We start from the raw sequence: 25,914 nt of genomic DNA, 5'->3' as shown, positions 1-25,914 counted from the left end.
GGTAGAGCTGCACACAGCTGTCAACCTCACTCTTCCAGAGTCATAGAAGTCCAGTGGCAAGACAAAAGTCAGGACAACCAGCAATGGCCTAGGATGCAGAGGATGGCCCTGGTGTCTTTCATGTCTAATCAAGCTTTAAGTGCTCCCATAATGCCTGCTTCAGCTCTCTTTGTGACCATTGGAACACATTGTTTTCATCTGCTCAGACCACTGGAAGAAGTCTTCACATGCTTGGAGCAAACACTCCCCTCACTCACTAATAGGTTTGAGACCTGTCTGTTACCTGAAGTCTGTTACCTGTCTGTGGCCACTGTACATACTACAGCTTCTTGGAGCCACAGGTGAGAGAGCTGGGTGACAGTTGGACACCAAAGATAAATGAGTGACCCTGGAAAGTGCTTGGCAAGCTTTCACACCAGGAGTCCTGGTTTTCTCTGAACATCTCAGTAATATGGTACTGAAGTGAGTGTTAGGAGACCCAGAAGCTATTCTCAGCTCTGGTATTTCCTTAATGTATGTATGACCTTGAGCAAGTCACTCAATCATTTTTAAGACTCAGTTTCCTCATCTGCAAAATGAAGGGTTAAGACTGAATGACTAAACTCCCTTCCAAGTCAGATATGCCCTGATCTATACATGATTAGATAAGCTAAAAGTCTCTACAAACAAGGATTCAGTCATGCCCATGCCTGTAAAAATGGCAGGTATAACTTTCCCATAAATAATTAGGTTGCAATCAGGATCAAGAATGGTGATGTTGAAAGGAGCATATTTTCCTAACTGCATCAGTTGCTGTGTAAGAGCAATAAACAATTCTTAAGAAAACCCTTATGAGCAAATACTTTGGTTGTCCAGAGCAGGGAGGAGTTGCCCACCCCAGTGTTTTAAAGTTAGTATGATGATTGTATCTTTCCAGATGTGCTGTGCTGTCTCCAAGCAAATCTATTAGCCGGGTAGGTGATTTTCCCTGTCTCATTCTTGAACCTTCATTCTCATCATGGACGCCTGTTACTACATCAATCAAAGAAGGGAGAATATTCTTACACATCAGCACTGCTCTCTCCCACATTTCTTGCTTTAAACCCAAGACTTTCAAAGTCCCAAAGGTACAAAGTATCTTAGTTTTACTTGTGCTGTCATTCCAATGTTTGTATCTTTTCAGCCAGTTTTCATACATAAGTCAGGTTTCTTGGCATGGTTTCAAAGGCTCTCTTTAAACTCAAACAGATTTTTCCATGTTGGACTTCAATTCAAGAAGCCTTATGTACCACTAGTTTTTATTTGCTAGTCTCTCAGAGGATCAGCCTGCTTTTATTTTTATAATAATGTATTTTTTGTTTACAATAGATTGATTGTCACAAGTCTTCCCTCCTTATGCATCATTTCAATGTTTTGCAGAAGTATCAACAACAGAATAATACACAATATCAAGAATCTTATTTAAATGGAACACTAATACCTTTGTTGTTGTTTACTGCATTGAACAATTATTGCAAATATCTTCCACTAAAATTCTATTCCCCTTGGGGCATGTAGCTGAATCTAGATTCTCAAAACTTAAAGCAGAAGATAGGGCAGGAACTGCTAATCAAGCAAGGCCTAGATATTGACCATATTTTTCTTGTTCAAGAGTAAAAACAGCTAATCCAGAAAGGTTCATTGACTGGTGTTTGGTCATTGAATCCTGAATTTTTTCAGCCATGGCAACTCACAAAGACTCTCTAATCAGACTTAAACTGGTTTTTACTTGAGTTAAAAAAGAAATTTCCTTCAATAGTGAAATCATGGATCCTTAAGTATTAAAGTCTGTGTTGTCTTTGTAACTTACTCTTCACTCTCTCTGCCACCCCTAGCTCTCCATCTCACACATAAGGCTCTGGAAAAACTACCACGGTTTTGAAGTTCTCTGTCAGTCAGCATGCAAATAAAACCATAATCCCCAAGGTCTTGCAGATGTATATGCCTCTACAAACCAGATAAAAGATACATTAGAGTTTACGGTTTTTTTTTAAGTTATTAACTTAAATGGTTATGTTCATAGATAGAAAGCCACAGAATTAGAAAGACCTAAGTCCAGTTTCTGTTTTTGACACATACCAGTTGTGTAATATTGGATATATCGTTTGAGCTCTCATTTTCCTGGTTAGTTTTCTAATGCTATAAATTTCAGTGCACCTATTGGCCTGAATTGGTAGATAGAGTTTTCTTTCTAGAAGTGCCCTATAGGAATTAAATTGCAAGTGAAAAAAAAATAAACCATGTAGAAAATAAATGAAGAAAAGGACATACAGAGTATACCCTCCCACTAGATAATATAGCACCAGTGGGAGAGGGTACACACATGCACACAGAGAAAACATGATCAGACAATCCACTAGAAAACACATGCATGTGATGAGGAAACACGGAAGCCCACATACAAAAGAGAATTGGCATAAGGACATAAATGGCTAGGACACACATGTGAAGAATGTTGGCCCCAATTGTCTGAGGAGGCTACTCATTTCATTTATTTCCCCCAGAACACACTAGGAGGCACAGCAGACAGATAGTGTAAAAGGGTACAGAGAGATTAAGGGTGGGACTAGAAAAAAAGTCTTTAGATTTGTAACTCCAGAGAGAAAAGTTTTAGTTGAAGGATGAGATCAGAAGCCACACTACAGAAAGTTAAGAAAGGAATAAAAGGAAAGGCAATGGAAGGAAGTGTTCTTAGAGTTTAATCAGAAAAAGGAGAATAGGGGAGGCTAGGTGGCACAGTCAATAGAACACTGACCCTGGAGTCAGGAGGACTTTAGCTCAAATCCAGCCTCAGATACTTAACACACAAACTAGCTGTGTGACCTTGGGAAAGTCACTTAACCCCAGCTGTTTTCCAAAATGCAAAAAAGAAAAAAAAAGAAAAAGGAGAATAGATGGAGGCAGATATCTATCAGGGAAGGATAGATAAAATGAATGTTTTTTGAAGATGGAAAAAGACATGGGCAAGTTTGTAGGAAGTACAGAAATAGTAGATAAGGGGAGTCTGAAGATAAGTGAAAGAGTGGTAAAGATAGAGAAGACAATCTGTTGGAAAAGACAGGATGGAATGGAATCACTGTGCATGTGGTGAGGGTTTTCTTGGTAAAGGGCAGGCAACCTCTTCATATAAAAGAAGAGTGAAAAGGAAGAAATAGCAAAAGGCATCAGGGAGATATAAGATGAGGAAGAGGGGAAATAGGAACTATCAGCAAATGGCCTCAATTTTTTTCTTGCCTAAAATATAAGGTAAGGTTCATAGCTGAGAACATTGGTGGGGGGAGTGTACAGTAGCTATAGGAAACGTAAGGAGGAATAAAAAGTTTTGGAAAAGATACTGTGGAGGGACAGCTAGGTGGCACAGTGAATTATAGCACTGGCCCTGGAGTCAGGAGTACCTGAGTCCAAATCCGGCCTCAGACACTTAACACAAAACTAGCTGTGTACCTTGGGCAAGTCACTTAACCCCAATTGCCTTACCTCTCCCCTCCAAAAAGCAACACAACAACAAAAAAAAAAGATTCTGTGATGAGAGTGGGATATTTAGCCAATTATAGAAGTGTAAAATGATTGTATTGTCACTATGAAGGTCTAATTGTGATCTGAATAACATGAATTAGTAGTGGACCCATGCAGCAAAATTTGATTATTTTCTCCAGCTTCATTCAACAATGTGTGAGTGGATTGGAATAATACAGTACTGAGGTTTTGAAGATCAAGGAGGAGGGGAAAATTCACTTGAGGGAAGAAGGCAGTATAGAGTTGAACTGGTTCACCAATAGGTCAGAATGGAGAAGGGAGACTAGTGTAGCCAGTGTGGGAGTGATGGGAGGTCTCAGTGAGGAAAAAGAACAGGTTTGAAGTTGCAAGGTAGGGGGAGAAATGGAATGATAGACTGTAATTCAGTAAAATAACTGCAAAATTCAAGAAAATGAATATGGCATATTTGTGGGGAATGTTAATATCGAGGGTATAACCATCTCTGTGTATGGCTGAGGTGGGACTGAGGAGTTGATCATGGAAAATTATTAAGTTGAGGAATGTGGGAGCTTCAATGAACTACTGTGATGCCAAGAGGTACACTGCAGTTCCAAAATCAGACACATTTTTGTTGTTACCTGAGTATCCTTAAACAAATCATACAATCTTTATACATCTCGTTTTCTTTTTCTATGGATGAGAATCCTGACTAGTTGACCTCTAAGGTCCATTCCAATTCCAAATTTAGGATCCTATAATCACTGATGGCTTTTCTGAGGTGATGGAGTGACGTTAAAGGTGAGAGAATGAATATTCTGCCATGAGAGATCAAGAGGTGGGGAGGTAAAGGGAATTTATGGAAAACTTCATGAGTTAAGGTTTTAATTCAGACAGTTTTGTGTTTTATCTTTGCATCTCTAGCACATAGCACCCCACTCTAGAATGTTGTACATGGTAGGGTCCTAAAAATTATGAAATGAATGACAAATAGAATATCTGATTCTCATTTTCTTTGGAAACAAATTACACACAAAAATTGATAATTAATGCTAATAATTTTTTAAAATATATCCTAAAGTATGCAAAATGGGAGAGAACATAACAGGGCAATAAAATATCCCCCAATTCCTTAGCTTGCAAGTACCACATAGTTACATGTTTCAAAAGCAGTGTATCTAACCATGCCTTGTGTATTCTTGTCTGAGGGGATTACTTGATAAATCCAAGTCCTTCCCAACAGTTCTTGTGAAGCCCCCACTCCTACTTCTTTCTCTAAAACCCAGTCTTATTTGGCTCAGCATTCAGTACTATGCCATATATTTTAAGCATCATAAAAGATGGCTGAGGAAAATGAGGTTGTCTGCCAGTAACACTAAAGTGAAATTTACAGTTTTTTCCTAAGTGATTCTGTTGACCTGACCTTGGCAGCCCCATATATCTTCTTTGCCTTCAAAATAACTGACTTCAACATTGGGCTTCACTTTACATCCTTCCCTTTCACATCTCTTCTCCAGCATCCCACTGGAAAAACAAATTAATGATTTCCTTTTGCATCAGCTGACCCATGGAAATTAATGTCTAATGGTGATTTTAAAAACACTATTTAATTGCATACATTGCCGGAGGATTTACTATGTTTTCTATGAAAACTAGCATTTTTATGTGCTTTGCTGACTCAATCAGTGTAACTACTGGGAATTTTTAAATTTGATTCTCAGACTGATATCTATGGAATGGGACTGTATTTCTTTTGCTCTGAAAAAAGGAGAACAACTCTCACTTCATTTACACAGGAACTGAATACTTTGAGATTGATCAAATAATATTTTGATTAAGTAAGTTAAAAGCCACATAGATTGTATGTATATATGTTTACAGGTTATGATTTACCAAAATGATTATAATCATAATAAAACAATATTCTTTACCTATATTTTCTTTTGTTCTGAGACTTAGAGATATGATAAATTGTCATAAGCGAGAAAAAAAACTAAGATCAAACTTTTGGTCTCATTCAGTTAGTTGCATGCCCCAGGCACCCCCCTCAAAAAAAAAGCTAGTGCAAATTTAGTCTTCACTGAGAGATCCACTGGACTAGTTCTACTGACTCTGTCCTGGGCAGACAATATCAGGAGTGTCATTTTGAGTTCTAGATATCAAAGTTTAGGATGGATGTTGACAAATGGGAATGTTCAGAGAAGAGCAACCAAAATGGTAAAGAACCTTGAGTCTATTATATGAGGATTGGATGTAGGAATTGGCATTGCTAAGCCTGGATAAGAAAAATCTCAAAAGGGAAATTATAGCTATCTTCAAGTCTGTGGAGAGGTGTCTCAAATAGTTCCAGAGTATAGAATTAGGCCTAGGAAGAGCTGAGGCTATTATAACCTTAGTATCTTCATGTTCAATTCTGTGTTCATTCTATTATACTCCCACTCCCTCAGATTTTTAAAGAAAAATAATTAATACCTTGGAATATACCATTTTTGAAGTTTTAAAGGACACTCTATGTCAGAAATATGCAACCATATTAGGGAAAAAGAAACATTTTAATAATATTTTATTGGATGGTATCACTCATCTTACTGTAAAAAATAAATGTAGGAAATGACATAAATTATACTATTTTAGCAGAAACATTGACCTTTGTCTTTTGTGTTATTTCTGGTTTTATTTTGCCCAATACAATTGTTATCATTTACAAGTCTAGTTTAATTTTCTCATTACAAGATTGTAATGATTAAATTTGACTCAACTCTGAATTTGAACATCCCTCTTTTGTGGCCTTCAATTCCTTAACATTTCTGCCATTCTTACTCCATCTATAATGTTAGAATAATATTACCTAGGGGTATTTTAAAAACTAGTTAATGTTTTCAAGAATAGTGTTAGAAAATAATTACTTTAAGATCTGTTTGAATTAATATAACACTTTTTAAAAGAAATGCCAACATAATTTCTCCATTATAATGACAAGTAGTATGAAGATTTCCATAGAATATCAATAAGTTTCTGTACAAGATTGTCTTACATGTAATGACAATCACAAAATAAGCCATAATTTCAACATAGCTGAAATCAGAGCAAAGTAAAAGGAAATTTATCCTCCATGCTGAAATTTAGAGTTCTCAAAATAGTAAGACAAACAAGGGTCTTTTCTTGTGTTTCTGGTTCCTAAGACACTTAAATGTTGCAGTTCTTCAACTTAACTGTAATTAATTTTGTTCCAAATGTTTTTAAGAATGTTTTCTTTAGTCTTTACCAGCATCATATTAAAAAAAAGTTTCCACATCTCTCACAAGGAGACAAAGTCTCTACAAACATATATTAAAATGGACAAATACTTCAAAGATTACCTGTTCTGTTCATCCAACCACAATATCTAGGTTGACATCTAAGGCTACAAAACTTCCATCATTAGGAAACGCTCTGCCTTAGCTCAAAGTAGGCACTAGACAAGTCAAAGGCTTATGTTGGAAAATTCTTTCCTTCCACTCCCAGACAGTAGAAGCAAAGTTACAGGATAGCTGTAAAACTTCATTATCATGGAGTCTCTTCAAGGGATTTTTACTTCCAGTGGATCTGGAAGCTTTCCCCTATTAAGAGGGTGATGAACTCTGATAAATTTAGTGATATTCCAAGAAGCAGAATTACTCCTTAAAAAACAAAAATCCTCAAATGGATATAGAATTTTGCACCATGGTCTTGAACCATGCCACATGTCACAAAAGCTTATGTAATATTTCCTAGATATGGAGAGAAAGAAATTTCAATAACCTGAAAAATTGCATGAGTTTTAGTATCATTCAAAATTCTAGTTGTAATCAAGGCTACAGTTGGAAAACAGTTATCAAAAATAAGAATAATATACAAGGTGACATGTCATTAAATGATAATGAATTAAAGAATATGAGTCAAAATCTTTTGGACCCAATATCAAACTATGTAAAATTAGGGGTTGTAAGGACAAGGGAATTTGAAGATCTTCTCTGCCCCTTAATGGGTCTCAAGTAGAACCCAACAAGAGGTGGGGCTTGATTGGGGGGGGGGAAGGCTTGTTTTTTTTCTTTTTTCAGGAAGACCCACACCTTTTGTTGCTTTCTAATTCTTTGTAATTAGGCAGTGGGTCATGAAGTTTGTGATGTCCTCTGACCTTGAAGAAGGGTATATTATGCTCTGAGGTGAGGTTTTGCTTTGAGGGTCACTTATGGGAAGAGTTGTGTGATTTGGCCAAATGAGACTCTAGGTAGCTGTTGAGCCCCTCAGCTTTGAAAACCCAGATGTTGGTGCTTTTCTCTCTAGTAACAAATTATGTATGTATGTAATGGTCAGGCAGCTAGAACCCCTGTCTATTGATCTGTTGAATTTTGTTATTTTCTCTGTCTATATTTTTTGTCTGCTTGTAATTTCTGTTTTGTATTTTCTCAAGTTCAGGGTACTGACTTTTCCCCCTGAACTAAGTAAATGATATATATGCTTCATTAAAGTAAGATTGTTAACTCCTTTTAAGTTGCTTTCCTTTAGAAAAGCAGATCAAAGAACCTGTGCAAGCAGCCATCCTGCATATGATATTTTACATTTTAAATACTTTTCATGTTTAAAAAGGGCATAAAAATGACAGGGAATGGAAGAAACTTGACCAATGAGAGGGAATGAGAGTGGGGGTAGGAATTAACATAGCAATCTAGAGAAGGAGTTAATGGAATATGGAGAATAAGGAGAGGGAACTGACCAGGCTGTGGTCTTGAGGTAATAAATGAGAGAATCAACCACAGCAGTTGTCCTTGCCCTTGTCCAGTTCTGGCCACCTGTACTAGATCTAATAACCTACTCTTTATCTTAACAGATGCACATTCTAATGCACCCTAGAACAGAGGGACATGACTGTCGCATTTTCTCTTCTATCTGATGCTTTAATTAGGGAAGGGGTTTTAGGGCATTTTGTCCTTTGGAGGATTATACACTACAATGTTGAGGCATATGTCAGACTCTTTAGGGATGATTTCACCCAGTCATGAATGGCTTGCAAGAAAACCTCTCATGGAGCAATGAAGAAAACATTTAGAACCCATAGAATTGGTATCCCTAGACCTTTTTACAGCATAGGTGATTCTCTTCAGGCCTGCACCATCCTGATCCCTTTCCACAATTAGCTTGTGGGATCTGTGCTGGACCCCCCATTTTCAGTTTCTTTTAACCCAGGTACCAGAATTGTTTTTTATAGTTCTAGATGCATGCAAAATATTTCTTTTGTGTTTTTTAAATTATGTTGTATAACTAGACAGATTTATTTTCCTTTCTTCCTTTGGAAGAATGGGATAGACTCCGATTAAGTTCAGTTTTATTTTCCTTCTGCTTGCTTTACTTTACATGCTCTATGTGGAATTTTTCCTAAATTTCAATGATCATACTATTACTGTATATATACTGATCAAAAATCACATTTGGAAAATCACTAATCATTTTACTTGGAATTAATTTTTCCTTGTTAAAATGACTAACAATTTTAAGTGGGGGGGGTAATAAAGCAAAACTTAGGTACTTTTTACATTTTTTTGAACAAAACATTTTATTAGCTCTGACATTTCTTCTGCTCATGCAAATTGGATTTAAATTAAATACATTTCTAAGAGGCCACGCTTGAAAGACCGAAGTCATGACCAAGCAAAATAGTAATATTTAAGGTGGTAAAATAAGGTAAAGTGACTATTTTATTTTATAATACATAATAAAACCATTATACTGAATGCAAGTGATATAGATGAGAAAAATTAATTTGAGAAGTGAACAGCTGCTTAAGAAACTGATGTCAGAGAATGAGATTTGGATTTTTGTACAAGAGCTTAAAATACAGGGATGACAGATTCCTGGACTATGGTAGAATATTTCCAACAAAAGTTGGTAAGAATGTATTGGTCCCATGTCTTGCAGATCTAACCCATATAGTTTTAAACTAAAAGGATGCTGGATGAGAAAGATTCCCTTTGCATGCTTTCCAAGCTATATACCATAGAGGGTAGTTACAATGAAGGCATATTAATAGCAGTTGAGACATTCAGCAGTTCACAGGAGATAGAAAACAAGCAAACAAACAATAGTCAAACCCACAAACTCAAATGTCTGTCCACAAATGCCAAAAGTTTATAAAAAAACAAGAAAATTTTAAAGTCCTAATTCAAGGGGACAAATTTGTTCTTAACAGTATCATTGAGATTTGGTGGGATGAAATGCAGGACTGGATTAGAGCTCTAGATGTCCTTACTTTATTCAAAAGAAACAAAATAAGCAAAGAAGGGACTTTAGTAACATTGCTCATTAAGAAAATATCCTAATATGAGCAAATATGAAAAGTGGGGAGGAAACATGATGGAGAACATGTGTATAAAGGTCAATGGAGAGAGAAATAAGAGTGATTTTTGTCAGTGGAATGTTACAAACCACCTCATTAGAAAGTGGAAATAGATGAGTTTAGGAAACAAATAATTAGGATGTAATGGAAGTCATATAATATAATATAGTTCAAATGATAGTTAATTTATCCTGACAAATGCGAAAGTTTTCTGCCAAAAACTGAGTACCTACTTCACAGCAACTGTATTCCTTGTTCAGGTTAACCTTTCTGAGCTTTAATTTCCTCATTTGTAAAATAAGGGAGTTGGACTAGATGGTCTCTGTGTTCTCTTCCACCCTAAACCTATGATCCTCCAATTCTGCTAACTTCTTGACTTCCTTCAATAAGAATTCCATTCTTCAAAAGGTCTAAGAACCAACAGGAGAAATTTTATTTTTTATCTAAATCTCAGTAACAGGTAAAAACTGGTTTCTAGGGTGGAAATTATGGTAAATTTATGGAGAAGTGATCTTTTCCTCTGAGAATTTGTGCCCCAAATCCTGGTGGAGCTTAGAGATGTGTTGAGGGAGGAGGGGAAAGAGGGAAAAAGGAGCATGAAGCCAGTACAAGGTCCATAAACTACCCTGAAGATAGCTACATCTCAACCCATTGATGTCAGAGTAATGACAGAGATCAAATACAGATATTCCCTGATATATTAGTGCTTAGAGATACAGGATCAGGTGGCATTTTCCACAAAGCACTCAGTTACACCAGGAGACACCATTAGTTAAATGATCAGGTGTGTACAGAAAGTGGTCTTACAGGAGGCCTGTGACATGAGGTCGCTGATATCCAATTGGGGACTTTCAAGATAATGGATGGAATCATCTCTCACCTAGGGATTTTGCAATGTAAAGGAAACAAAAACAGGCCTACACAGGAAACTGAAAAGGACTATGATAAGATGGAGGTACTAGTCAGGAATTAAGGCAAAGTTTGGGCCTTACTCCCAGCAAACCCAGAACAACAATTATAATGATATCTAATCTACAGAGGGGACACAATTAAATGAGAACTGCCCAGACTACATAAGAAAATATTTGGTGGAACCTGGCCATAGCCTGAGGCAACAGAAGAAAACTCCTAATATAATAAATAAACCCCATGTTTTGAGAAGCCTAAAGGGAAAACTCTAAATAAGAGGGCAACTCCACAAGTGCAAGAAGAGCTTCAGGAGGAAAAAAAAAAATGACTTGGTCACAAGGATTGCAAAAGTGACTAGAAAAAAATAATGGATGGAGAGTAAGTAGCTTAAAACAGAAGGTAGAAAAAGTTAAAGACAGTAGACTGAAAAAATAAAGAATATATCTCATAGAACTGATTACATGAGATAAGAAATATTAGCACTATCAAGAATTTTAAAAATTTAAAAATGGATAAGATCTTCAAAATTAAAAAAAAACTATGGAAAAGAAAGCAGGTTGAGGTGAGATAATTCAAGAAGTATCAGATTACTTAAAAATCATGACAGATCAAAGCATATAACTCAATTAAAGGTATTCTAAAATAAAACTATTCAAATATTTCAGAACAGGTTGGAGGGGAAGAATTCACCTCTTGGAAGAAATATTAAATTGAAAATGTCCAAAACTATAAAGATTAAAATCATATAAGACTATGTTGTTACAACTGTACAAGAAACAAAATCTTGAACTATTGAAGTAGTTAAGTGGTGAAGTAGATGAAATTTTAGAGTCAGACTCAGGAAGACCTGAGTTCAAATGTGGACTTAGACCCTCATTATTTCATTCTGGACAATCACTTTCTCAGCATATTTTTGTTATAGTTAAAATAGTGATAATAATAACAATACCTACCTCATAAGATTGTATTAAATGTGATTACATATATATGTATTGTATGACTTACTTTGAAAAGTGATTTATAAAAGTGCTGTATAAGTCCTGGATGATGATGATGTTCATAAAGGGGAAATAAAGAGAAAGGAAAGGGAAGGAACAAATGAATGGATGAATGAAAGAAAGAACAAAGGAAAGAAAGAAGTAAGGAAAAAGAAAAGAGGCTTAATGGAATTAATAGAAAAACTTACCCTGCAAAACTGAATGTAATCCTACAAAAAATTGCATTGAATAGACTATAGGTTTTTCAAGTGTTCTCTAAAAATATCTAGTAGAATTTTTAATACATAAACACAAGATACAAGAAAAATTAGAAATTTAAAGATATTCGCATAACAAGAATCTTGCAAATAATAATATGGTGTTTATATTCTAATCCCATTGTCTCCAAGGATCACAGAAGGAACAAATAAAAATACAAACTGAGGTGATTTTTCCCCATTTTATTGATTTTAAAGGGGAAAAGAAAAGCAAGGAAAAAAAACAGAACACTCGAGAAGAAATGAGGAAGAAGGGAAAAGATCTCACTATTTATTATAATTGGGTTATATAAGAAGATTGTACAAACATGGAGGAATTGAAAGGGGAATGCATTTTCCATGAGATTCACTTTTATTTAACCATGTGAAGGAAGATTTGTTCTCTCTCTCTCTCTCTCTCTCTCTCTCTCTCTCTCTCTCTCTCTCTTTCTCTGTCTCTCTGTCTCTGTCTCTCACACACACACACATACATACACATTCAGTAAAAAATGCATTAAATTCAATAGGGAAACATGGGGAGAAAAAGAAGAAAATGAGGTATTTGAGAGAGGAAGGAGACAACAACAGAATAGTAGAAGAAGCATATTAAAATTCAACTTTAGAGATTAGATTATAAAATTGAGCTAAAAGGGGAGCCAGAAAGTATAATTTCCAGTGATTAAAAATTGTGAAAAGGTATGGTAAAGATGGGGTCAGAATACTACAACTATAGATTAGTCATGTAAATCACAAATCTTCTTTATGTTATTTTGCATTGTGAATATGAAGAGTCAGAGCAAAATGAAGGGAAAATATATAAGAGGTTACGATGGAGGTAAAGTATAATTAACAATCAGTAAGTGGAATGAATTTGCCCATGATATGGAAAACAGTAATGGAATGAATTTGGAAGTAAAACCCAACAGTTTGCTTTTTACAAGAACAACCTTGAAACTGATAGATTTACTTGGGGCTGAAATTAGAGGTTGAAGAAAAAACTCATGCCTCAGTTCACCATAAAAAAGAAGGGGAAATAATTATGAGGGTAGAAAAGACAATATTAAAACTAGACATGTTAAAAAGTCAAGATAGATAATTAGATGTGTGTATACATGAGTGTATATAAGTGTGTGTATGATCTTTGGAGTATATACACATATGCTGCAAAGGTCATATTATTTATGCATTTTCTGAAAAACATAAAACTACAGTGAGAAATAGAGAGAAAAACTTACTTTGTGGCCTCTGTGTGCCCCTTTTCAGACCTAGAAACTAAAACATAAAGGTAATAATAAAACAGTACCTAAATAGAATTTTTGAAAACTCAAGTATGTTATATTTGTGTAGATTGCTAAAAGACAGATAAATTAAATATGTATGTATCAACTTAGCCTGGGACATTTACAAAGGTATCTCATCTAGGACAGAATTCACTGGGAGATGAAGCATGGCATAATCCAGCCCAGGAAAGTGCCCATGTGGGTCTGGGCAAGGGGAGCTTGTAGCCCACGGGGGTTGCACCAGTGTGGACTAGAGAGCAGACTACAGCAGAGTGAGAAGGACCCCCACCCAGCAGTCTCACCCACCCCAAGAGGAATTCACAGCTGTCTCACCAGCATCTCACCATGGGATGGGAGGATCCATTGGAGCTGGGTAAGAGAAAGTGCAGGGCCCACAACATAGACAGCAGCTTCTCCTAGGCTATCAGCCCATAGCCTGGAAGTTTAAAAATAACCTACCTGATTTTCCAGAAGCCAAGATGGCAAAGTCAACTCCAGCTGCTCCAATTTCCCCTTTCTGACCTAGAAAACCCAGAGATAAATGTACCACCCAGAGTAAAATCCTGAAATAGCAGAAATAGCCTCAGGCTTAGGAGTTGCTGAGAAAGGGTATAACTGAGGCAGTAAGGAGTCTAAAGTGAAAGGCAGGAGGGTTTCCAACAAGCCCCACCTCACCTGACCAGCAAGAGCTCCCAAAGTCCAGGGTGGTGGAGCCAGCAAGTGCTAACAACACAAGCCCAGGGAGACCTTAGCTTCACCAGGGGACTCCGCAGACACCAGCACTGCCAGCCACTACCCGCTGAGCTTTCCTGAGCTGTAGCCCAGGGGCATAGAGGCAGAAATATGAAGTGGCCAGACCACCCCTCCCCCACAGGTTACTAGGTGAGCCTCAGGGTAACTCAGGAGAAACACTGAGAATACTGGCTTGGCCTCAGTCTAGACACCCAGAGGCTACAGCACACAAAGTCAATAAACAGGCCCTTAACTCCCAGCCTGACAAATTAGGAAATAAGAAATCACAATGGGAAAGAAGGAAGCTGATAAGGAGTAGGGAAAGGCAAGGAAATCAATTAGAGCTTATTATAGTGAGCAAGAACAACCGAATACAGAGGACAACACGGGCTCTATACTCACACCTGAGACCACAGAAGGAAATATGAACTGGTCTCAAGTCCAAAAAGCATTCTTGGAGGAGCTCAAGAAAGATTTTAAAAGCCAAATTAGAGAGGTATAAGATAAATTTAAATCTACAGTGTACAAATTGGGAAAAAACAAGTCTCACCAAAGAAAACAAATCCTTAAAAACTAAAATTTGTGAACTGGAGAAAATACCTCCCTAAAAAAGGATCTTCAAAATTAAGAGGATGCCCATCAATTGGGGAATGGCTAAACAAGTCATGGTATATGAATATAATGGAATACTATTGCGCCATAAGAAACGAAGAGCAGATGGACTTCATATTTATCTGGAGAGGCTTATATGAACTGATGCTGAGTGAGAAGAGCAGAACCAGGAACACTTTGTACGCCATTACAGATACAATGTATATGTGATGACCAACTTTGATAGATTAGACTCTTCTCAGCAATGCAGGGCTACAAGTAAACTCCAAAAGACTCATGATGGAGAGAGATGTCTACATTCAGAGAAAGAACCAGAAAGAACAGAGTTGGAATGCAGATTGAAGCAAATTACCTGCTCTCTTTCTCGTTTGATTTGGTTTCCTCTTTCCCATTGTTCATTCCATCCATTGTATCACTTCTTTTCAACCTGACCAATTTCTAATGTGAGAGTATCTGCAGATCCTATACCTGATTGTACGCTGCTATTGGGGGGGGGGAAGGGAGGGAGAGGGAGAAAATTTGAAACTCAAAGAACTGGGGAACTGAATCTTGTAAACTCAAAGCAAACAGACAAATTAATAAATAAAAAAATAAAGGACCTTCAAAAACTAACCAAAGAAGACAATTCAGTAAAAATTAGAATTAGTCAAATTGAAGCTCAGGACTCTATGACACACCAAGAGTCAATCAAGCAAAACATGAAGATTGAAAAATTAGAAGAAAGTGTAAAATGTCTCACTGGAAAAACAGCTGACAGATCCAGAAGAGATAACCTAAGAATTATTGGTCTACAAGAACGCCATGATGAAAAAAGCAGCCTGGACAACATCTTCCAAGAGATTGTCAAAGAAAACTGTCCAGAAGTCCTAGAATCAGAAGGTAAAATAGTTATAGAGATAATTCACTGGACCCCTCCTGAAAGAGATCCCAAATTGAAAGCTCCAAGAAATATAGTAGCCAAATTCCAGAATTACAAGGTTAAGGAGAAAATACTGCAAGCAGCAAAAAAGAAGCAATTCAAATATCATGGAACTACAGTCAGGATTATGCGGGACCTAGCAGCCTCTACATTAAAAGATTGGAGGGATTGGAATTTGATTATTTAGTAAGGCAAAAGAGCTAGGACTACAACCAAGGATCAACTATCTGGAAAAACTGAGCATAATCTTTCAGGCAAGGAGATGGTCAGTCAGTGAAATAAGGGACTTCCAATCTTTCCTGATGAAAAAGCCAGAGCTCAATGGAAAATCTGATCTCCAATCACAAGACTCAAGAAAGACATAAAAAGGTAAACAAAGAAAACACATACTCAACACATGCACACATTCACATTCATACAAAAATGCACATAACATGGGATGCAATAAGGGCAAACTGCTTGCATCCCTATATGTAAAGCTGAAACCTGTCAATATTGAAATTTACATGGTTATCATGACCTTTAAAAGGGATATACATAGAGGCTGTGAGTATAAATGAACTAATCTGATAATTTAAAAAAAACCTTATTAAGGGGTTCAAAGGAACTGTAATGGTATAAAAGGAAAGGATGAGGTAGAAAAAGGTAAATTATGCCATATGAAGAGGCATAAAAACATAATATAGTAGAGGGGAAGGAAAGAGGGAGGTGAACACCATTTGAAAATTATTCTCATTGGTTCTGGTTCAAAGAGGAATCTACATGATCATTTAAGTTTAAGATTCTAATGTTAAAAGACACAAAAACTCATTAAATAGAAGGAAAGGAGGAAGGGAGAGGAGCATTGTATGAAATTTATTCTCATTGGTTTGGGGTCAAAGAGGGAATAACATACTCTGATAAACATAAAAATCCATTGTTCCCTATAGGCAGTAGGAGGGGTAAGGAGGGGAATAAGAAGGAGGAGTTAGAAAGGAGGGAGATAGTAGTAAGGGGAAAGTGTAGGTGAAGAAGGGGGGATCACAGGGAGGGAATACTGAGGGAGTAGGTGGTCAAAAGGAAAACCCTTGATGGAGAGAAAAACGTGCATCCAGAGAAAGAACTAGAAAGAACTAAATTTATATCCAGGTGGAAGCAAAATACCTGATCTTTTTCATTCTCTTATTTGATTTTATGCCCTCTTTACCATTTTTCATTCCAGCTGGTACAATCTATCCTTATAACCTGACCATTGTATAATGTGAAAGTATTTACAGATCCTATACTTGATTATAAGACGCCATGGGGGGGGAGGGGAAGGAGGGGGACAAAAATGTGAAATTCAAGGAATTGAATCCTGTAAACTAAAAGGAAACAAACAAATTAATAAATTAAAAATTGAATTTAAAAAAAAAAAGGAAAACCCTTAAGGAGGGGAAGGGAGAAGGAAGAAACAAAAACAAACAGGGGCAGGAATAGGATGGAGGGAAAGAGACAGATATTAATCATTACTGTGAATGTGAATAGGATAAACTCTTCCATAAAACTGAGGCATATAGCAGAATGGATTAAAATCCATAATCCTACAATATGCTGTCTACAATAAACACATTGGAAACAGGGGGATAAGCAAAGGTTAAAGGTAAAAGACTGGAGTAGAATATATTATGCTTCAGCTAAAGTTAAAAAAAATAAAGCAGGGGTAGCAATCCTTTTTTCAGATAAAGCAAAAGCAAAAATAGATCTAATTAAAAGAGATAAGGAAGGAAACTATATCCTGCCAAAAGGCACCATCAAGAATGAAGCAATATCATTACTTAACATATATGCACCAAGTGATATAGCATCCAAATTCCTAGAGAAGTTAAGGGAATTAGAGGAAGAAATAAATAGCAAAACTATACTAATGAGGGACCTTAATCTCCTCATCTCTGAACTTGATAAATCTAACCTCAAAATAAACAAGAAAGAAGTTAAGGAGGCGAAAAGAATTTTAGAGAACATAGACATGGTAGATCTCTTCCTTAAAATAATAGGTAACATCTATTTTAAACTATCAACAAGTATTATATGTAATGGGGATAAGCTAGAAGCATTTCCTATAAGATTAGGGGTGAAACAAGGGTGTCCACTATCACCCTTATTATGCAATCTGGTACTAGAAATATGAGCAGTAGCAATTAGAGAAGAAAAAGAAATCAAAGGAATCAAATTAGGTAAAGAAGAGACCAAGCTTTCACTCTTTGCAGATGATTTGATGACATACTTAGAGAATCCTAGAGAATCAAGTAAAAAAACTACTTGAGACAATAAATAAATTTGGCAAAGTTGCAGGATATAAAATAAACCCACACAAATCCTCAGCATTCCTGTATATTTCTAATGAAATTAAACAGCAAGAGATAGAAAGAGAAATCCCATTTAAAGTTACTGTAGACATCATAAAATATTTGGGAATCTACTTGCCCAAACAAACCCAGGACGTATATGAACGCAACTAAAAAACACTTTTCACACAAATATAGTCAGATCTAGCTAATTGGAAAAATATCAATTGCTCATGGCTGGGTCAAGCTAATATAATTTAAATGAAAATTTTACCTAAATTAAATTACATATTTAGTGCCATACCTAACAATTTACCAAAAATTACTTTATAGAGCTAGAAGAAATAATAACAAAATTCATTTGGAAGAACAAAAGTTCCAGAATATCAAGGGAATTAATGAAAAGAAATGGTAGGGAAGGTGGACTAGCTATACCAGATTTTAATCTGTACTATAGAGCAGCAGTCATCAAAACTACTTGATACTGGCTGAGGAATAGCGTAGTGTATCAATGGAATAGATTCGGTACATGAGACTCAGCAGTCAATGACTATACTAGTCTACTTTTTGATAAACCCAAAGACCCCAGTCTTTGGGATAAGAACTCACTATTTGAAAAAAACTGTTGTGGAATATAGTATGGCAAAAACTGGGCATAGACCATTATCTAACACCATATACCAAAATCAAGTCTAAATGGGTACATCTAGGTATAAAGGCTGATACTGTAAGCAACCTGGGAAAGCAAGGAATCATTTACCTGTCAGATTTATGGAGAGGGGAAGACTTTATGATCAAACAAGAATTAGAGAGCATTATAAAATGCAAAATGAATAATTATGATTACATTAAATTGAAAAGCTTCTATACAAGTGAAGCCAATGTCACCAAGATTAAGAGGGAAGTGGAAAATTGGGAAAGAATTTTTAGAACTAATGTCTCTGATAAAGGCCTCATTTCTAAAATATACAGAGAATTGAATCAAATCTATAAGAATACAAGTCATTCCCCAATTGATAAATGGTCAAAGGATTTGATCAGGCAGTTTCCAGAGGGAATAATTAAAGATAACTATAAGCATATGAAAATATGCTCTAAATCACTATTGATTAGAGAAATGCAAATCAAAACAATTCTGAGGCACCACATCTCACCAGTCAGATTGGCTAAGATGATGAAACAGGAAAATGACAAATGCTGGAGAGGATGTAGACAAATTGGAACACTAATGCATTGCTGGTGGAGTTGTGACCTGATTCAACCATTCTAGAGAGCAATCTTGAACTATGCCCAAAGGGCTATAATAATTTCATACCCTTTGACCTAGCAATACCACTTCCCAAAGAGATCATAGAATTGGGAGGAAGACCCTTATGTACCAAAATATTTATAGCAGCTCTTTTTGTGGTGGCAAAAAATTAGAAATTAAGGGGATTCCCATCAACTGGGGAAAGGCTGAACAAGTTGTGGTATATGAATGTAATGGAATACTATTGTGCTTTAAGAAACAAGGAGCAGACTCACTTCATATTTACCTGGAGAGGCTTAAACAAACTGATGCGGAGTGAGAAAAGCAGAACCAGGAGAAATTTGTACACAATTACGAACACAATGTATGTGTGATGACCAACTTTGATAGACTAGACTCTTCTCAGCAATGCAAGGTTATAAGTCAACTCCAAAAGACTCACGATGGAGAGAGATGTTGACATTTAGAGAAAAAACTAGAAAGAACAGAGTTTGAATGCAGATTGAAGCAAACTACCTGCTCTTTTTCTTTTTCTTGTTTGGTTTTGTTTCCTCTTTCCCATTTTCATTCCACCTGATACAATCTGTCTTTATAACCTGACTAATGTCTAATGTGAAAGTATTTGCAGATCCTCTACTTGATTGTATGCCGCCATGGTGGGGGGGAGGGAGGGAGAGAAAATGTGAAGCTCAAGGAATTGTGGAACTGAATCTTGTAAACTAAAAGTAAACAAAAATAATAATAAACATGAAAAAAGAAGAAAAGATCTCATCTGAAATAACAAAGGTAAGTATGTCCAAGGGAAATAATGGGGGAAGGTACTGTGAAGAAAGGTGACTTAGTAGTACCAAATTTTAAGTTATAAATACAAAACAGTAAACATTAACATTGAAAATAGCAAAACTGGTCAATAGAACAAATTGGGTACATAAGTCCCAGAAACAATGGAACATAATACCATAGTGTTCAATAGATCAAGGACACCAAATATTGAGATAAGGACTCCCTTTCTATTCAAGAAAAAAATGCTGGGAAAAATCCAAAAGTAATCTGGGAGAAATTAGGCTTAGACCAATATATATATATATATATATATATATATATATATATATATATATATATATATATACAACTGTACACCACAATAAGTTCCAAATGAATATGAATTAGAAAAGATCTTATAATTAACAATTTAAAGAAGAGAATCAGACTTTCACAACTATGTAGAAATTTTTCATCAAACAAGAGACAGAAGTGACCATAAAAGAGAAAATAACCAAAGTTATTGCACAAAAATGAAAAGTTTTTGCACAAATAACATTAGTATAGTTAAGATAAGAAGGGAAATAGTTGAATGGAGAGAATATTGATGCAATAATTTTCTCTGATAAAAGTTTGAGACATAAAGAGAAAACACACAGGGAACTGATACAAATGTGAATCAACATGTTAAGACTAAAATATAACAGTTGTTATCTTCCAACAGATAAATGATCACTGTATAAAGAGGCTTTTTCCAGAAACAGATATGCAAGTTATTATCAATCATATGAGAAAATCTTCCAACTCAATAATAATAAGAGAGATACCAATCAAAACAACATCAAGGTTCAATTTCACACCCAAAAAATTAGTACCTACAACAAAACAGAAAAATGCAATTGTTGAAGTAACTGTGGGAATACTAATGCTTGGATAATAAAGCTGTGAGTTGATCATTCTGGAGAGCAATTTGGAACAATTCCCACTAAGTCATTAAACTGTACATGTACATTGACCCTGTAATACCATTCCTAAGGATATAACCACAAAGAAATTAAGAGTAAAGTACCAAAATATGCAATATTTGTACTAGCATATTTTTATTATAACTAAGAAACTGAGTGCACATCAACTGAGGAAAGTTTGAATAAATTATAGTATATGAAAAATTGAAACTTCATAAAGTTTTGGAGATCCTCAACCCAACTACCACTCACACTAATGAGTCATCTCCTAAGATAATGTTAGCTCCCCCAACCTTAAGGTTCCAGAAGAACCCCCAAGAAGCAGTGGGAATATCTTTCTCAAATGCTATTGACTCAAATCCCTATTCCAGTGTGTCCCTCTCCCATTTGAATACCAGTGATTAATGCACCAGTATGATTTAACCAATTAACACTTACAAAGGTATATTTGCTGAGAAGATATAGAAAGAACAGAAGTATAAACATTTCCTTCCCAATACTCCAGGGCACCAGGAAGAATTACTTTAACTGTATGTAGTGACTGTAGCAGTTTTTGCAAAGCATTTATTCCAACAAGTTGACTTCTAAATATGGTATAGTCACTGCAAGAGTCTAAATCTCAACTACCACTAGTTTGAGTTAAACAAGTCATTCCTCTGGGCCTTTTCTACTATGCTACCTATTATGTCTTCTAGTGAATTCGGGAATAGACTCCAGTGTCTAGTTTCATGCCTTTCAGTATTCCAACTTTTTTAAGCTTGTGAGGTCATATCTATCTCTAATATCCCATCAAAAACTGAAGATAAAAACAAATGCAAAGAGACAAAGAACTGAGGCCACATGATATGTCATGGGATACATCTTGGGTCTAGAGAGGAAATACGTAGCTAGCAGCAGAGTCCCACTGCCACTGTTGCTACTGTCAGCTCTGCCAACAGCAGCAGGTCCATGTACTCAGCTTCATGCCAGTTCCTAGTAAGACAGGACCCTTTCTCCCAACCTCTAAAGCCCCATGGCAGCCTGTACCTTCTTGCCTCAATTCTGGCCAGTGAGGAAAAAACAAATCCCTTTATTACTTAATACCTTTTGAATGAATTCTCGGTTGTGGTACAGCAGCCAGTCAAAAAGCTTGATTTTTTTTCATATGTTATCAGGACCCACCTACATATGTTCTGTATTTGGTGACATGATTTGTCCACTGTACTTCACATCTTCCCAGGAGCACAATTTCCAGTCTCTTCTACTGGTATGTTTGGGAATGGAGATTCGTTGGTCAGAGCCCTATTACAAATTGGAATATCATTGTGCTATAAGAAATGATGAAAGAAATGATTCAGGGGAAATTTCTATGAACTGATGCAGAATAAAATGAGCAGAACCAGTACTATTTATACAATTATGACAATGCTATAAAGTAGATAGTTAAAGTAGCCAAAAATCTTATCAATTCAATGCCCAATTAAAACACAGATCCCTGGGGTACTTCATTGGAAATCTTCTCCCCGTTGACATTGAACCACAACAATAACACTTACAAATATTTTATCTATTTGAAAGCACTTACTAACTGTGATTTTATTTCAAAATGATAGAAAAATATTAATTGAACTTAACATATATCTAAATATCCATTAGGTCACCAAAAGTTATTCAAATAGATCAACTACTTTAGAAGTCAAATGCAACAGAAATACCACAAAAATTTAGACTAGATAGGTGAAATATAGTCCTCATTTTATTAATAAATGATGAAATATATCTCCCTGATGCTTGGGCAGCCATGGTCTCTTCCCTTTTGAGGTTTGGATGAGGAAAGCTAAAGAAGAAAACAATGAAATGTCACATCAATTCCCCATTCCATACTTAATGTTCCCAGTATATCTTAGCAAAAACTAGTGAAGCCCTGATTCAAATGGTTATGAAACCTGTACATTTGATACTGTTTGACCCTTAATAAGCTTTTATGCTTTTTAGTATGGAGGAGGAAGAACAGCTATACCTTGTTGCTTATTAATATGTCCATTTATATAAAACTTGTTTTTGTATGTCAGTACCTAAAATACTTTTAATACACTATTTGGATTTTTTAAAATGAAGACAATGTCCACTGTCTCACTTTATACATCCCATATTCATATGCTTAGGGGAACAGAACATTGGTGGTAATTCCATGAAAATGCAATGCTTTCTTTAAGTTGTTTAGTCTTGTCAAGAGTTTCCTCAATTTTATATTGATTCATCCCAGAGATATTTCATGCTCCTGCTACCACCAGAGCAGGATGGTACTCTTTGTGAAGACAGCTTCACAGACTTTTAAGGACAAAGATTAAAACTTTTGCAATGAACACATATCCCTTCAATTCCCCAGTTATCCAATCTAAATCCCTAAATCTAAATCTGGGCAACGCCAGAACCTTCTGAGGTCATCTCAGATTTCTCACCGTAACAAAATATCACAAGCTTTCTCATGGCACTATAAGGAGGTGCCTTGGAATAGTTCAATTCTTAGTTTCTTTTTTTATAGAAGAAGCCATTGTGTTCATAATCACAAAAGTCACCACAAATGTCCAAAATTAAATAACTTTATCTGTTCTTAAAACCTTTTGTTTTCATCATAAAGGAGTTTTTAAAAATTATTTGTTCTGGGTAGAATATTATATAACCTAGATAATAAAGCTGAGAAATTTCCATTTAAGAAATTTATTCCTGATGCTGCTGTTGTATCTAAGAGCTATGCTTAGGGAACTAAAGGAGAGCTCTTTAAACTGTCATTATGATGATGCTTCCATTTAAATTATACATATTAGCTATAGTTAGAAAAAGAAATAAAAGTCATCTCGATCCTTCCAACTCCAAACTTCTGCCCTAGGGTCCCCAAAGATCACTAAATCTGATGGGTAAATAACTGAAATGACCCACCATATCTAATCTGACCCTAGTCATGGCTCACTGTACTCCCCAGTCATGTTCTCACCAGCTATTTTGCCACCAAAGTAAAGGCTGCTAGAAGATCTTTGTTCTGTCCACTGTTTTTAGTTCTGGAATCATAATCAAAGCAATAATACCATTACTAATGGAAAAGGTATGTCAACCCACTCAGTTAGGGCTCCATTTAACATCCCAGCAAATTTTTAAATCAAAATACAGTCATTCAGAAGTGTTTGTTCCTCTACTAGAATGTTAAAATTTAAGCTTCTTGAGGGTAGGAATTGTCTTAACTTTTGTATTTGCATCCCCATTGCTTAGCTACTTTTGACATATAGTAAGATTGTATTAAATGATGTTTTAGGATTTTTTTGCAAACGTGGTGGTGGGGGGGGATCTTCCTAAATGTAAAAAAAAAGATAATTCCCATAAATAGGTAATATTTAAAGGATCAGGGTTTCTATCTGTTTAGCTATAAATTTCATTTACATGACAAAGATAAAGAAAAAATGGAATTAAAAGATTATTGAATGACCAAATTTTACTTATATATATATCCATTTAAACGAATCAGGGAGGAAGCAGATCTATGGTAATCCCCTGCTGAAAACTACTCAAGGCAGGAATTATCCACACATACAACTGCAAACTTCCAAGTACTAGAATCCTCCCCAAGCTGTCAGAGGAAATTCTATGGAGACTCCAAGAGCCCTAGCTCACACCTTTACCTCCTATTGCACTTGCTAGAGCTACAGATATCAGATCTGCCACTACACCACTTTCCCCACTATTTAAATGGTGCCACTTTCCATGAAACCCTTCACCCAAGTTACTACAGCAACTGAAAGTAATGGGAATGGGAATTTGAAAATCTTCATGACCCTTGTATTGGCAAACAAACAGGTACTTAGCACCTTGTTTCAAGTTCATGATTGTGTCAAGTATTAAGATCCAGGACTTGTGAATCCCACAGTGGGAGAAAGTTGCTGATGTAACAGAAAGGGTGGAACAGGGAGGAGCTAATACCATATATAAGGAAAAGCCCAAGCTAGAGAGCCAGAACTTCTTCTGAGAACTGAATTGGGAAATTCTGAGAGCCAGCCAGAACTGGCGGAATGAGAATTTCTGAGAGAGAGGAAACTTTTAGGATCCTTAGAACTTCTGAGAATTGAGAAGAACTGAGAAATGAGAAGAGTGGAGAACTGGGAGGAAGTATGACTGTGGTGCCAGTATTTTGTCTGTCTATTTTGATGTTACTTTGTCAGATGTGTATGCTGATAGGGGACTTTGCTATTATTACAATAGCCCTGGGACCTTGTTGTTGGTTCAGAAGCCCTGAAAGAGGATTTTCTTGTTGTATGTTTACAGAAATCCTGGGGGAGGGTCTTACTGATTTTTTCAGAGGTGCTGGGACTATACTGATGATTTGTGTTGATTTCTCAGACCTTGTTGTTAAGTCTATGTTGATCTCACAGGCAGAAAGTGAATTGATAATGGTGCCAGAAATGAATGAATGTTATTGTGGCTTTGTTAAGCTTTGTCTTCCCAGGAACAGAATCTGTGAAGGACTTTAAGTGGACTAGACACTGTGAACTTCAATATGGAACAGGAACTGCACATGGAGCTGGACAAGGAACTGAGAGCTCTCTGCCTTTGAACTCAGGTGACAGTTGGATAGATTTGGGCAGGAGCTGGAACCATAGAAGCTGAGAGCCAGCCTCAACTCAACATGAAAAGAGCTCTCCTTGGGTATTTAATGAAAACTGAAAAGATTGTTATTTACTGTGGCCTATGGGTGGAGAACTTTGACCTTTACATTTAGATGACTGAATTAAGGACTTCTCCAATTAAGAAGAAAGAAGGCATTTTGATTGAAGAGATTAAGACAATGTGGCCTAGGGGTGGAGGATTTTGACCTTTGTACTTTGTAATTGAATTAAGAATTTACTAAATGATTGAGTAAATGAATGTACTTTGTTTAAAATTATGTGACCACTTTGGTGAAAACTATGTGATCATTTTAATGATAAGTTGTTATGCCATAACATTATGAATGCTGTACTTTGATATCTGTGAATGTTTTGTCTTAGTTTGTTACTGAATAGAGAGTTCACTATACTTTGTAATCAGAACCTTGAAGCTGTTCACAGCAGCAGTCCTTTGGAAAGCTGCTAGTG

At 36.1% G+C, this 25,914-nt stretch overlaps 1 long non-coding RNA gene across 2 annotated transcripts in view; it reads right to left on the bottom strand.

Annotated features, from left to right (window-relative positions):
- LOC138145370 (uncharacterized) overlaps window positions 1–25,914 on the bottom strand; it is a 216,375-nt gene that overhangs the window by 11,137 nt on the left and 179,324 nt on the right. For both annotated transcript variants that reach the window (XR_011164202.1, XR_011164204.1), the window contains one exon: window positions 21,974–22,119. This is a non-coding gene — a long non-coding RNA (uncharacterized lncRNA). The remainder of the gene's footprint in view (window positions 1–21,973; window positions 22,120–25,914) is intronic.

Source organism: Petaurus breviceps, unplaced genomic scaffold (genome assembly GCF_028583685.1).
Source record: "Petaurus breviceps papuanus isolate PSGF00001 unplaced genomic scaffold, PetGlider_PUasm1.0 90734, whole genome shotgun sequence".
NCBI lineage: Eukaryota > Metazoa > Chordata > Mammalia > Diprotodontia > Petauridae > Petaurus > Petaurus breviceps.
This window is presented reverse-complemented; position numbering and strand designations above follow the sequence as displayed.